At 44.1% G+C, this 15,729-nt stretch overlaps 1 protein-coding gene across 19 annotated transcripts in view; it reads right to left on the bottom strand.

Moving 5' to 3' along the window:
* ppfia2 (PTPRF interacting protein alpha 2) overlaps positions 1-4,370 on the bottom strand; it is a 126,236-nt gene extending 121,866 nt beyond the window's left edge. For 5 of the 19 annotated variants that reach the window (XR_010911938.1, XR_010911937.1, XR_010911936.1 and 2 more), the window contains exon 1: positions 3,996-4,365. The gene's annotated coding sequence lies outside the window, so the exon portion shown is untranslated. Of the gene's footprint in view, positions 1-3,995 lie in introns of all 19 variants that reach the window. The other 14 variants (XR_010911946.1, XR_010911947.1, XM_067489666.1 and 11 more) reach the window with 8 other exon arrangements.
* Positions 4,371-15,729: the final 11,359 nt, after the last annotated feature.

Genomic DNA, 15,729 nt, shown 5'->3' on the forward strand with positions numbered 1-15,729 from the left:
GGCTCCCTGCAACACAGAGACAACAGAGACACAGCCTGCCAAGAACAACAATTCAAGTCTTTTCGGTTTAATCACTGCCACAGGAACATGTAACAGCACACAAACCTGCTGAGCACATGGAGCACGCTATTAACTCATCTCCAACAGTGCAGCACTGTAATGTTCGGGGAAGATGCAAAAGTCCTGCATGATTTCTAATCATGTGGCTTTGATGAAAAAAGCAACACACTGCTCTTAGATGCTGGAAGAATAACAGAAAACCTGACTCGTTCTCATAGAGAAGTGTTACATGAGACTGCTACTACAGTCTCATGTCACTAGTTTCATGCAGGGTGAGAATTTGGGGCTTTTTCCTGACCTGAAGTGCAGTTTACACTCTTCAAATAATAGTAAAACATGGTGGGAAGATGGCTGATATTTGTGAGACTATTAAAAAAAAAAAACTTCAGAGAAATAAAGCTGCTCATGTACACAGGTCATTTTTAAAATGAGAGTTATCCTCAACAGTGATACACTCCGACCATAAAGCTACAGTGGATCACTGGGGGTTTTGCATAAAGCATTAAAAAATAAAAATTAAAATCACATTTACATAAGTTTGCTGTGACACTCAGATTTGAGCTCTGGTGCATCTTGTTTCCACTGATCATCTTGATGTGAGTCCACCTGTGGACATGATTTGGAAAAGCATACACCTGTGTACATCAGGTCCCACAGGTAACAGTGCATGTCAGAGCACAGACAAAGACATAAGGTCCAAGGAATTGTGTGTAGACCTCTGATCTGCGGAAGGATCCAGAAACATTTCTGCAGCATTGAAGGTCCCAACGAGCACAGTGGCCTCCATCATCTGTAAATGGAAGAAGTTTGGAACCACTAGGACTCAGCATCAAGAAGGGGCTTAGTCAGGGAGGTGACCAAGAACCTGATGGTCACTCTGAAAGAGCCCCAGCATTTCTATGTGGACAGAGGAGAACCTTCTAGAAGAACAACCACCAATCAGGCCTGTACTGTAAAGTGGTCAGACAGAATCCACTCCTCAGTAAAAGACACATGAAAGCCCACCTGAAGGACCCTGAGACCATGAGAAACTGAAGAAACAAAGACTCTTTGACCTGAAGCCCAAGTGTCACGTCTGGAGGAAACCAGGCCCCGCTCACCACCTGACAAACAGCATCCCTACAGTAAAGCATGGTGGTGGCAGCATCAGGCTGTGGGGATGTTTTTCAGAGGCAGGAACTGGGAGACTAGTCAGGATGGAGGGAAAGATGAATGCAGCAATGTACAGAGGCGTCCTTGATGAAAACCTGTTCCAGAGCGACGGTTCATCTTTTAACAGGGCAACGACCCGAAGCACACAGCCATGATAACAAAGTAGTGGCTACAGGAAAACTGTGAATGTCCTCGAGGGGCCCAGAGCCCAGACTTGAACCGGATTGAACATCTCTGGGCAGATCTGAAAATGGTGCACCAACACTCTCCATCCAACCTGGTGGAGCTTGAGAGGTGCTGCAAAGAAGAAAGAGAGAATCTGCCCAAAAATGGGTGTCAAGCTTGTAGCATCACACTCAGGTTGTAATTGGTGCTGAAGGTGCTTTTATGCAAACTTCTTTTATGTTGTCATTGTGGGGTATTGGGGGCCTGTGTGTCACACGAGCAGCATGAAGGATGCAAAGCCACTTTTAGCCACTACACCAAAGATGCTTCAGTGCCCAGCACTGATCCTCTGAGCTTAATTCTGCTACATGATCCACCACTGTACGAGCTCAACTAGTTAACCAAGGTGACACACTTCTGTCTGCACATCATCATGTAGATTTGAGTTACTGAATGTCTTCTTTGTGGTTTTCAGTCATGCAACATACTTTCCGAGTGAACAAAATGACAAAATGCACAGAAAGCTACATAGATACAAAGACCTGTGTACATGTCACAAAGAATCACGTGACGCTGCAGTTGTCCACAGAGCTTAGCAGGGTTTTAGTGTCTTCGTCCTCATTACATTGGTTTTATGACCTGAAACTACACCGTTGTGCTTCACCTGCTCAGAGTTAACAGGAAAGTGAATATTGGACTTACATCTGCCAGAGGACACAAACACGTCTGAGAGGAAATGCTAAATTTGCTTCCTGTCAAAGGGGGTCATGTGTCACAAAACAGGAGTCCGTGTCAGGTCTCGAGGAAACAGCATTTACACGTTCAGGTACTTGCCATGAGGCAAGTTCATTATGAGAGCACACTGACTTTTAAGGAATATTTCATTAAGTGTAATCACATGTTTGGAAGTGCTAAGAACCACTGGATCAGTCCAGGCAATAATTCCCAGAAGAATCGGTTAATTCACGCTTTATATTTGACGAAATGACAGTTTGTTCCAATTCTAAAAAGAATATTTCTCCCACATCTGGCCGATCACCTGGAATGGATGCCACCGCTGTGCTGAGGGTGGTCTTCACCACGGTCCCATCCGAGAACGTAAGGTGTCCCAATGTCACTGGGGTTGCACTGCCAACACTCCACACATTTTCAGTCCCCTTCCTCAATCTAAAATCTACTGACAACTGTTGCTTTTTTTGGGATATTATCCACAGCTGCTAAGTAACGGATCACTTAGTTATTCCAAAAGGTACAGAGAGAACATCCAGTGCGTGAGCTGTTGCAAATTAGTAACTGGTGTCCACATGTGAACTTGGACACACTGAGCAAGTCATGATGTTCACGCATGTAGAGTTGAGTGTGAGCATCTGTGATGGGGTTCTGATGTGTGTGCGCTCTACCGAAAGTCTGCGAGCACATGAAAGGATGGAAGGACGAGGTGTAGCCTTTAACACCCACAATCCCCTGCAGCAAGGTCACGCAAACCATCAATCGATAGGGAACGATTGAGAGCACGGACTGAGGTAAAGAAAAGAAGCTATAAATCTCAGGTTGTAAATTTGAAGTGTGCCGGTCGCGACCGTCAAAATTTCAACTCCTCATTCCGGAAGCTTTGGCTAAACCAAGCCCACGAAAGATGTTGTGAACCAAAGCTCCTTCCACAGGTGGACACCCCCACGGTGGATGTCTCCACTCCTGACTTATTGGACGGAGGCATTTATGTACATGGATGGGGCACATTACTGGAGATTCCCACGCTTTTAATGCAGAACCATTGAGAATCCTGACTTTGCATAGTGCATGTGTGTCACGCCTGGAAACAGCGCGTGCAACAACTTCAGCTTCATGCAATGCGAGCGAAAATATGGTCACGTTGCTTCACTGCCATGACTGCAAGCGTTAATTTTAATGTGCAAGATCAGAGGGAGAGCTTTGCCTGCAGCCTTTAACCTTCTAGCATCAAAGTAAGCCAGCACCGTTACCGTCACTCATTCATTCATTCATTCATTCACTCATTCTGAACATGACAAATGTGCGTGAAGATAGAAGATAAGGATGGAGGACAGAAAGACATGCTGTCTCCCTCTGTGCTTCTCTAGAATAGCCAGTAATAATATTGTTTATAGGAGGGGCAGCTGCTCCTCCTATGACAGCTCTTCTCTTTACTGTTATTAACTGCACGCACGCACACACACACACACACACACACACACACACAGCGGCCTGACTGCGCCTCTTCAAACCGCTGAAACATCTCCTCCTCATTCTCTGAAATCCTAATTGGAAAGAATGCTTGGCTATTGTCTCAAGTGCATTACATCATGCCAGCCTCTCAGTCTGCATCCCACCCCCCTGTAACTCTCTCCTGTCTCTCCACTGTGACAGCCGGCCGTGCTGCTCCCCCCCCCCGCAGAATCTCGCAATGTCAACCACACACACACACACACGAATCCACCATGTATCTGTGCACATCAGGAGCATCGGTGCAGAGTTAAGGCTGTGCAGAGGACACAGCTGAAAATCACCTTCAGCCTGCGGGGATGGGGCAATATAGGTCACCGCAACACCGGCGGCAACAGTGTGTGTGTGCGTGTGTGCGCGCGCGCGCGCATACTCACATTTTCTTCCTGTTTCTCTCGGTTGAGGCTCTGGCCGCAGATCAATGACAACTGCAGTCTCCGCAAGCTACAGCATCAAGCGGACGATCCTAGCAGGCTTCTTCAGAGCAAGCGAGCCGCGTCGCCGAGGATCCGATCTTGAAGGTGCGGCTGGTCCCCGCCGCTGGCATGGTCGACGAACAACACAGCAGGAGCAGTCGCCAAATTAGCCGCGTCGGGTGATGACATCTGATTTCCGGGGCTCCACACACCGGCTGAGAAATGATGGCATGTTACAAATTGTGCTGTGAGAAGCGGAGCTGGAAAAGACCATTGTTGCAGCTGACGGAGGGGAGGTGTGGGGTCTTAAAGTTGCAGCTGTGCAATTCTTCCTGCTCCAGAGCGAGGACAAGAATAAGAATGTTAGGATTTCTGAAGCATTTGTCCAATTTGAAGCACAGCGATTTTAAAGGACACTTACAAATGACAAATAAGTGTTCTCATAAAACAGGTTCTGAAGGAATTAGTAAAAATAAATCCACATCTATTTCCTGTCCACAAACCACCAACAATTGATCATGGTCACTCTGTAAAAGCCATTTTTACCTGAGTCACTAAGGCAGCAACAACTGGAAACTGTAAGTTCACCTTCCCCTGTCACACAGATGGTCTGTGCCAGGTTCCCAGTGGGAGTGGGATTGTTCTGAAGGGTCCATGACACTGTGTAATAAAGGTGGTAGTGCTCCACATGTTTAGAACATGTTCCACCTGCTTTATACTGGATTCGACAAAAAGCACAGATGGATTAGAAAACGTGGGCCTGATAAGTCAGGGAGCCTCTGGATGAAGTGTACTAACATGTGTTGATTAAAATTTTAGAGAGCTTTGGTAAAAGATGCAGATTGATCACACTGACACAAACAAAACCAAACCCACAAATATTGAAAATAGACACAAAATGTCAAGAAAAAATAGATGAGAAAGAGACACAAAATGGTCCCAGTGAGACAAAAAATGACAAATTGAGTACAAACAACAGAAATGACACAAATGTCAAAAAACAGATCAACTAAGAAAACACGAAATGATCCCAAAACACAGAAAAGGAAAAGAGACATGACCACAAACAGTTGAAAAATGACCAGAAAGAGACACAGCGACCGAAAACAGACACAAAATTATAGATGACAAAATGATACAACTATATGGCCACAAGAAAGAGTCAAAATGAGCAAAAGCTGTTCACTGAAATGACACATGGCCACCAGAAAGAGACGAAACTATTCCAGACAGATGGATGAAACAAAAGAACCAGAATATACATAAAGTGAGAAACAATCTGACTGGAAACTATGTGATTTGGGGGGTGGGGTGATGGATCTGTCTGTGCCTGGGACCCCGGGGCCTACAGTTAGCATCAGGACCCACACGTAGTAAACTCAATGGTTTAAATATAAAGACACAGTGTGGGTGCGATTAGCACTGATGCAGCATCTGTTGGGCAGAAACCCACCGAAGACAAGGGGCTGTTTTTGACAGTAGAGAACTGTAAAAAAAACAACAACTAACCCAGAGTTATATTGATCTACATTTCTGACACAAACATCTGGGTGTCTACATACTTTTGGCCATCTGCTGTAGCTGAACATTACATTTATGAGGAATTAAAATCCTTCTACTTGCCCTTTAACAGCCACTGGGTGATTTTTGTGCAGAAAGATGTAGACATCTTTGTTTTTCATCTTTCATTTGTGACGTTTCTCTGGCCAAAGTTTAGCACTAATACGAACACGTTATCACTCCAAACTAACCTTAATGTGCAGAGTCTTCTGTGCGGTTTGTTTCTTCCAGGCCAACTTTCCCAATAATGACTGAACTAGAACCCTGAAAGACATGAAGCCTTTTCCTGCTCCAACCTTTTCTTCAAAAACCACCCAGTCGCTCCTTAGCAAGAAGCAGAAACCCAGAACCCATAGATGTTATGATCACACATTTTTCAACTAAACAATTCAATCAATCCAAAAAATAAATGTTGGCTATAATCCCGCTCTCCATCCTTGCCAAAATTAAAGGACTAGCACGGACAAAGACTGCTGATGAAGTTAGAGGAGAGGAAGAGAAACTGGATGACCTGGGACATTCGGAGTGGGCTCTGACATCAGTGTCACTGACACGTCAATGTTGGCAAGAAACAATTCAACATGTGGAATCATCCAAAAAGCTGCTGATGGGGGTCTAACGGTGGTGCGTGACCACCCGCAAACACTCGGGTGACGCGGGCTCCCTGGCAGTCCAAGAACGAGGATCGGTTTGGTGTGTCGGCCGTTAAATGTCTTCAGTGTCAAAGGCCCAAGTTTAGTGTTTAATGGATTCACATGTTACAAGGCTGTAAAAAGGCTGTAAAAAAGAAAGCAGCCGCTCTAGCACATATATTTAGAAAGACAGTGTCCGGATCCCAGTTGGGTTTGATCAAGAAAAACCAGCTTGATTTGACAGATCCACCAGGGATCAGCTTGGAATCAGTGCAGGAATTACGTTTTATCACTGAACATTCCCAACTTTACTTTGATACTTCAGCTCTCCGTGACCCCTGTGCCTCTGCTTTCTCTTGTTACAAACTTTCAAAATCACGATTTATCCCTCCGTCTCAATATTTTCTCGTCCCACCGGGTTCTTCACTACACTCAGACAAAGCACCTGCAGCACAAATGTAATGACTTTTCTTAACCACGCTAACAACAGTTTAGTGTCCCCCACTTCGTTTAAGCTCCCAGACGGTTAACATAACGACGCTGCAAAGTCTCAGATGATGCAGTCTAAAAGCTTCTCTCTCTCATCTCTCCTCCATCGTCCTCAGCAGCAGCATTGGCTCGTGACAAATCGCTGCCTGTAGACTGACCAGAGATTGATGTCACTGTCCATGGTGCTGAAAGCTGTGCGCCGTGTGTAGTAGTGTGCTCTGCTGCACTGCGGCCTGTTAGAGAGCGTGTGTGTAACTTCTGCAAGCTGCTGCTTTTGTGTTGTCACATGGATAATTACATCAGATATTTATGTTGTTTCTTGAAAATCAATTACCATGTAGATCTTTGGACGGGCTTTTAGATTCGGAGGACGTCCTTGGATTCCTGGAAAACATCCATCTTGGTCGATTTATCACCCGACTCCCCGTCACTAGATAGGAAGCTTAATTAACATACATTACGCACTAGTTTAGTGTTTCCTGTCTTACTCTTCCCACTAAATGGGAACCGCTTCGTGCCCAGTGGATGATATTCTCTTTTCCTCTTGTCTGGTAAATTACCAAAGGACACGTAGCGCTAAGTGGTGGAGCAGAGCACCGGCTCTCCTCTCAAGTGGAAAAACACTTTGCTTTCAAGTCCTAAAGCCTGCACGAAGACGTTTGGACAATTCTCATTCTTCTCGATTCCACAAATCCAGTTGGTTTGGTTCTGTGGAGTTAGTATTTAGGGATAAATCTTCCTCAAACTATGAGAATGACAATTGACAACATCTTAAGCTGAAAACCAACGTTTGTTTCCTTTAGAGCCAGTTGCACTAGTAAAGCTTAAAACCCTTTGTGTGCTATCATTTGAAATGATGCTAAAACCGACGCCAGTTAAAAGGCAAAACGATCAAAACCATAAAAGAATCAATAGGAAGCTATAAATACAGAGCTGTAAAAAGAGAAGACCTGTGACCTGTGATGCCACTCAAATGTAATCCTCCCTCTGTGTTGACACGCTGAGTGTGTGAATGTCATTAAGCGAGCCGTCATTCAAATGGCCCGTTTTTCATACGCGTGTTAGTGCATGCAAATCTCACATCAAAATCCCAGCTAAGCTCCACACGGCCAATTAAAAAAAACACATCCTTCACAACTGCTGATGCCAGTGTTTGCCCAGGTTGAGCATGATTGGATGTCTTGATGTGCACTGATTCATAGTAATGAATTAATATTAACGTAACAGCCCTGTACAATATGTGAAAGCTGAGAGAATGTTCTCACAAACTCCACGGAGAGATGTGAGTGTTGGCTGGCAGATCGCCCTGGTCCTCCAGGTTGTTTCACACAAGATCAAAGTACATATGTGTTATCAAGCCTGACATTTTCCTCATATGTTATTTTTTTTTCTCCCATATTGAAAGTCCGTCATCTGAGTTTCTGTCCCTGCTCCTGCAGAAGCTGAAAATGCCTCCCACGATTTACCCTTCACAAAAAACACACACATCGACACACTGTACATATCAGCTGCAGCCTGCACCAAACCAGAACCGCCAGAGGTCCACTATCTCCATGACTTTGTTGAACTTGTGTTTTGAACGTCTGGCTAGAATCCTAAATGCAGCAGGATGACGACCTCGTGCTGCTTCATACACCGATAACAGAGATGAGCTTGGGCCGCAGTGTGAGACAAAAGGGAGAGAGATTACAAGTGTCTAGAATCCTGTGAATCCCGTATTTCTTTATCTGCCAGGCTCAGCCCCCGAGAAAGCAAAGTTATCGCAGCTGAAGACACATTTCCTCTGTCTGTCAGCATGGCAGCGTGAAACACAGCAGCCATGGTTCCACAGTGCTAACACTTTATGGTAGCTCTTTGTAGCTAAACACGCTTTGTGGGCAACAGTGGCTCAGCTGGTAGAGTGGCCACCTACCGTCCGTAGGGTCGGAGGGTCACACTCAAAGTGAAAAAAACCAGCGAAACACACTTACTTTGTCCCTATTGTGACTCAAAATGCAAAACTCCTAGATCCTACAATGAACTTTTAAACTCCATGCCTCCATCTTTCAGCTAAAGCTCTGTAGTCAACATTAGGCAAGCGGTTGAAAGATATGAAATATTTGGCAGGTACCTGTGACGTGGAAAAATGTGGAAAAGATTAACAACAAAAAAGCTACAATCGCACGCTACCAGGAAGTATAATGGCACAGAGAGGACACTGAAACATGGGAAATCACAGAGACGGCACAAGCTAATAAAAATATATATATAATTCACCAATTCTACATTTTAAAACATTTTTTTAAAATGTGCAGATAAAGTAAACACAAGCAAAAACAAAATGTGCTGCAAAAACACTAAATACAACAGAAAAGATACTGGGCAGCCAAGACAAGCACAACCAAAGAAATATGTGAATGATGTCATGGAAAGTTTCACAAATAAGAACGACTTGCAGTATTTGGTTTTGGTTTATATCTTTGCAGCAGTGGCTGAACTTGTGCTATCAGGTCGATGTTACGATGCAGTGTTTTTCTCAGTTTGTCCATTTGCATGTGTCTCGGAGGCCACTGTAGGAAACGCTGCCTCCACTTCACATTTCACTGTGTGCATGCGTGATGGAAACAAATCACGCAGCTGCCAGTGATTCACGCAGCATTAAGACATGGCCAACTCAAACATACTCATACAATTCTTACTCTGGCTCCATGTGCCCTCTATCTCATTTCTTCACAGGTTATACGATTAATCTCATTAGCTGGTATGTACGAGAGCTGTGAGAGAGTTTACGTTTGGTTTCACTTAAACAAGTGCATTTCCTGCAGGGGACAACCTAGACACATAGCTCCACTAAGATAATAAGCTGAGGGAATAAACAGACAGGTCGGATGTGTTTATTGCTGGAGCAGCTAAGAATAAAAGCCAGCGAAAACAGTTCCCATACAGGAAAAATGTTCATGTTTTTGCGGAGGGTGGAATGTATTCAAACTCTGACAGTAAGTACAGGAACTGAATGAATGTAAATGAACAAAGTGCTGGAGAAGAAACTTACGCTGATCTGGGTAAAAAGGTGACAAGCCGTACACCTTTCTGGGCAGAGAGGGAGAAACGAACGCAGGTGAAAAGCTGACAGCCTGAGTTAACTAAAGTGACACCTCGGCCAGACAGACTGATCTCACACATTTTGCAAGATCTCAAGGCTGCACAGATGGAAAATGTGACTTTTCCCAGCACAGGTGTGTTTTTCTTGAGACGGGAAGGATTTGAGTTTGTGTGGCAAAGCGCAGTGTGAGCATGAGATTAGCTGCGAGTTTACAGAGCAGGAAACCTCTTCTTGGATGAGTCACCACTGCTCATCGACGACGTCAGTGAATCTCATGTTTTATACATATCTTCACTAGAGCTCACGTAATAGGAGGGATATCCCCCCCGAAATGTCACATTTCATTAGAAGCACTATATAAACGATTTGTGTGTCTTTTCCATAAAGGTTGTCTGTTGTACTGTATTGTTTTTATAATTATAATTATTGATGTTTTTATAAGCTACTTTTATGCCCTTTTAAATTGCCTCTATGGGACAAATCAAGTGATTTCATTTGAAAGCTCGTTAAGTGGATACAATAAATACTCCACTACATGCAGAACTACCCCTTAACTGCATGTACTTCTGTTAAAAAAGAAATACATGCTCTAAATTTGACCTAAACTGCAGAAGTACAAGTACTGCAATATGAACACAAATTTGACAATTTTGTTCAGATTCATCCAAATTTGTTGGACAAACCTTCAAATTAGTAAAAGTACTTAGAAGACTCATAGTATTTAATTAAAGGGGAACAGAACAAAAGTTCTGGCAACAAAATCAGCAGCCAGTAAATGTACAGGCAGGTGGTTATTTAGAATTATACATCATAATGTATTGGTTGATTATATTTCTATAATCATGTACATGTGCAAAATGTCAGCAACTACACATGTCAAGTAAATATGTTGGAATGAATCAAAAGTACAATCATTACGTCTGAGTTGTAAACGTTAAAGTGACATAAAATGAAAATACTCTGGTAAAGTACAAGTACCTAAACAAGTACCTAAAGTACAGTACTTGTCACTCTTGCTTTGCTGATGATGATGATGATGTTAGCCCCCTTACTGTCAAGTTCTGGCCCTCAATTCCACTTCCTGCGGTGGACTTTTATTTTGTAGCCTTTTTTCAACCTTCCTGTTCCCAGTGTGTTCCACCAGCTTTACCGCTCACAATCAGTCATTATTGTTCACACCTGTTCCCCCACAGTTCCTGCTCAGATGCTCGTCTTACTCCCAGACAGTAAAACTCGCTTTCTCTGACCTGGGTTATTTGGATCCCTGACTCTTGTTTTTTGAACTCAGTTGCAGTCTCCAATCTGAGGTTTGGTCTGTTTTTCTCTCTGTTTCCTTAGTCATATATCCTAGTGTTCATTTTGGTTTTATAATATTCTTGTTCAGTGTTTCTGTTACCTGCTGTGTTTTTTCATATCCTCCTCTAAGGAAAGTTTTTTTGTTGTTGGTTCCTGAGTTTTTCCCTCAATAAACCTGCTCATTGGTTCAGTCCCTCTTGCTGTCTCTTTACTTGGGTCCATCTTTATACAAAACGTGACAGCAGGATCTGGCCAAATATCGGACCCTGGGATACATGGGAGGGAGACGCCATGAAACCGTCTGAGGTAGTAGAGTTTTGGCTTCAGTATCAAGCTCAGATAGACAGTCTGTCTTATTTGTTGGAAAACCCGGATTATTGTTCTGTTAGGCAGCAAATAGACCCAAATTACATCAAAGGCCACAGACGTGCCCTCAGCGTCCGTTCCCCTGTAACCATGAGCCTCCGATCACACCCTCCATCTCAGCTCCTGCACCACAGCCAGCTGAACAGCTGCCTGCTCTCAAGTCCAAATCATGACGGCAGATCTGCAGTAGCTACAAATATGAATGCTATATTTTTTTGCCATTTTCCTTTCAGAGCAGGTGTCTGAGTGATAGTCTGTCAAACATTTTCAACCATTTTTACTAAAGGGCCACTTTAGCACCCTGTCATGTCAGCATAAGATACTTTAATACTCTTGACATCAACTTTATCTCTGCCCGTGTCAGTTATGAGCCACAGCGATAATCCACAGAGCACGGCAAACATGGCATTTAGCTCAGGCCTCGCTGAAACCGTGAGTCAGAGGTCGGTGTCAGCGCGCCGAGGCCACCTCTTAGTGACAGGGGGGACAAGCACAGCTGCTGGAGACAAGTATTAATTAGATGTGCCTTTGTGCAATTCGAAATCCAATTGACTTGTGTCGGGGCAGCTCGATCCCTAAACCGCAGCAGAGCTCAGTGCAGCTCTGAGACGACAGCAACCCCTGGCGTGATGTAGTTTTTGCCAGCAGCAATTACTGTCTTATATGCCACCACATTTCTGTTCAAGCTCTTATCTATTTTTAATGCCGCTGTGCTTTCCACATTGATAAGCCGCCTTCATGCAGTGAAGCTACTGTTCATATCCCAATTGCACAAAAGCAGACGCTGTGAAACGCGCAGGGATGTGTGTAAAATCTACAAGTTACTGCCGTGATGCTGCTTAGACTGGATAGAGGCGAGTGCATCAAGTGGATCTGTAAGGCAGAAGATGGACTGAGATCATTATCAGATGTGTACAACAAGTGCCACGGGTGCATGAGCGTGAACACAATGTTACCCAATCAGATGCAGATTATTCTGAACTCTTTCGTAGGGATGAGGAAGTGATGGAAGCATGAATGCAGACTGAAGTTGAAGTAAAGTGTTTAGAGTTAAAAATGTGTTAAAATGTTTAGAGTTAAAAAAAACTGCAGTTCACTGCACCAACATAAACACATGTTCATACTGTAGCGCAGCATCTCGTCTCTTGCTCTATAGACACATTTAAATCTCAGTATATCTCATAGTAAAATGTAGTAGAAATAATACCTGCTTTGTAAGAGTAGTTTAACGTGGTGTTTCTAAGAATTAAAAAAGTGAAGATTAAAATGCATCACTTCATTCAAATTTGCACTTTAAATGTGCTGCAGGATTCTGAAGTGTAGTTGGCAAGTCTGCTTTGTAAATATGCTGCGTCATGTTACAGATGCAAAAGTCAAACTAGTCTTTGAAAACTTTTTCACTTCACAAGCGAAATCGTTCTGTAATATAAAAATAAAATAAACGCAGTGACTTAACACCCGTCCTTCAGACACACAGGAGCCGTCTCTTAGCAACGTCCCAGGTAGACCTTTAACAAATGAAGATGCATGGGTCTGCTCTTTATGTAATTGTATCATATCATGTGGCTGCAGAGGATCTACTGTCACAGAGAGAAGGACAATGTGACACAGAGGGGAATACGCTGGATCAATGAGGGCGCAGGGAAACTTTAAAAAGGTACAGAGAGGAATGTGCCGCGATTGCTCCTTAACAATGATGCATTACCTGTGTTCCTCCGCACGGGACATTAGCGGCTAGAAATGAGTCACTGAGCGCAGGGACAGTTTCTCTAATGCTTACTGTCTTATCTACAGGTGCATTATGTGGAGCAAATGGCCTCAGGCGTTTTATTTATTACCATAAGTCCCAGATGAATTCTGCAGGGATTCTGCTTCTGCTGCCGTGTGTCACATCGCTGACGAAGAGCAGGGCTGCTTATGTGTCTGCCTCACCTCCGTGGGGTGAGGGCAGCAATGGTGGGATTAGTAGTTTTTCCTCTCTGCCTTTTAGGCCATATTGGGGCTGTTTTGCTCGTGAAGGTTACAGGGACACTGGGGGCAGCACAGACCCCAGAAAGCTGCTGTTACTGTGTGTGTTTAAAATCATTGACACTAAAGCAAAATTAACTAAACTGGAGGAGGACTCTATCTTCCTCCCTTTTTCTTTTTTCTTTTTTTTATGTGTCAATGATGGAGCTCCTGTTCCAACCGTTCCTGATTGGCCGTGCAGGGTCCCGGTTGCCAGGCAACTATCCAGCGGTGTAGCTGACAGACAGCTGCTAATGAAGCACTAAGGTAGGGCAGCAGGTACAGGGAGCGTGCTGGAGGAAAGGGTTGGCAGACCTCCTTTCTCGTGTCTCGCACATCCTAGGGTCCAGCTACGGCGTGGTAAATGTACTGTACGGCAAGTACATCACGCACACGCGCGCACACACACACACACACACACTAATTAACTTCCTTCCAGTGTGTGAAGAATCCTCCCACAGGAGCCTCAGTCAGCTGCTCTGATGCAGTCATGTCTAAGGCAGCCCCCACTTCTTCCACCATCACCATCCCCCTCATCACCCAGTGACTAATATTTACATATGGAAGGAAGGGATGGCGTGCGTGATCAGTGCACGTGTTCAGGAGGTATCAGAGAGCAAATTAAGGCTCCTTTTCACTCCACTGTGTGGTTTCAGAGGTGTAAAGACACAGATGGCGTCCACGCACATATGACAGCCGCAGAGCAGAGTGTCGACTGCTGTGCATGAGTCACGCTCAGGTCACACATGCTGCACAGCGACGGACACTTTGGGAATTCAATGGGAATAGAAGCTACTAATGCTTTTATTTTATGTCCAGGCTTTACAGTATGTCAAATGGTGAGGTCAGAAGTTTGTGAGAGCACATATATATTATATGATTGTGCTGTTGCTCTGTTGGTGCACTGATGTACTTAGCTGCCTCCTCACTGCCTGTCGTAACATTCTGGTTGCACGTTTGGAAGATGTTCATGTGCTGCTGATGTAGCCTCACTTTGTCCCTCTGCAGAGCACGTTAGCAGCCACTCTGTGCTGCAGAGCCCCCAGTGACTCGCAGCATCACCTGTTCGTGGTGCAAATGGAGCAAAGCTTAAATCTACGGGTAATTTCCACTTTGCCATTAAGAGTTTTTTTTCCCTGGTTTGTTAGTTTGTAAGTGTCTGAAGTGGAACCTATTACATGTCTCTCCATCCTGGAAGTCGAGGTTTCTTCCAATTTAGTTTTCTTCTTCTCCTCGTAAAGAAGTTTTATCTTTAAGGGTTTATGGGTAATGATGGTGTCAGTGTGCAGATTGTAATGCCCACTGAAGCTAATGTGTGATTTGAGCTACTTGATTAACGTTTTACAAAATGTTCAACACAGCATTATTTGGTGCCCAAAAATCATTGGTGAAAAAACCTGTTAGTATCCTGGCAATGTGCAGCAAAAGCCACATCACAACGGAAATGTCTCCAGGAGCAACTAAAAATACATTTTAAAAACCTAAATGTCATGACAGTTGTCTACAACGGTCCATGTTTCAAGGTGCAATGAAAAGCTGAATTTGCTCCCATTTTCTTTTACCAGTGTAACTGATCGTATTATATTTGTTAATTTTATTTTATTTAAAAATGTCTTTACTTGGAAGTGACAAATTATCATCAGTGTTGATACAACAGTGTGTCTGTCCCGTATCTGTCCAGTCTTCTTCTTTATTTCAGAATCAGTGCCATGGACGCTTGGATCAGCTCGTCTCAGCTTGTGTTATGCCGGTAGGTAAATGGTTGCCTGTCATTCACACTGTTGAGAAATAAATTCATCATACACACACTTTCAAATAGATGGCGGTGGCTACCACAAAAGCTTCTCACCCGACCCACCAGGAGCAACTCGGGGTTCAGTGTCTCGCCCAAGGACATTTCGACAGGTAGCCGCGACCGGGGATCGACCCTGTGGTCCGTGGATGACTGCCTTACCAACTGAGCTACGGCAGCCAAGGTAATGGGTGGGTGAGGGGCTCCTCACCAAGGTCTTCAAGTACTCTCTCCAGGCATCAGCTGATTGATGGAGCTCCATAAAGGTTTTTATGAGACCAATGTCAAAGGGCCTTGTCCTCTCACCTGCTGCAAGAAATGATGGGCCACCTGTCTGGTTTGTCACGGGACTGTTGAAGCCACTACACTAAATATGTCTGAGTAAGTGGAGCTATTTATTCTTTTCCATGCGACACACTGTCTTTAATAACATCACTGCTGGTAAATTTCAGACAGTGTAGTTGCCTTTGA

The sequence above is a fragment of the Channa argus genome, chromosome 21, assembly GCF_033026475.1.
Source record: "Channa argus isolate prfri chromosome 21, Channa argus male v1.0, whole genome shotgun sequence".
NCBI classification, from domain to species: domain Eukaryota; kingdom Metazoa; phylum Chordata; class Actinopteri; order Anabantiformes; family Channidae; genus Channa; species Channa argus.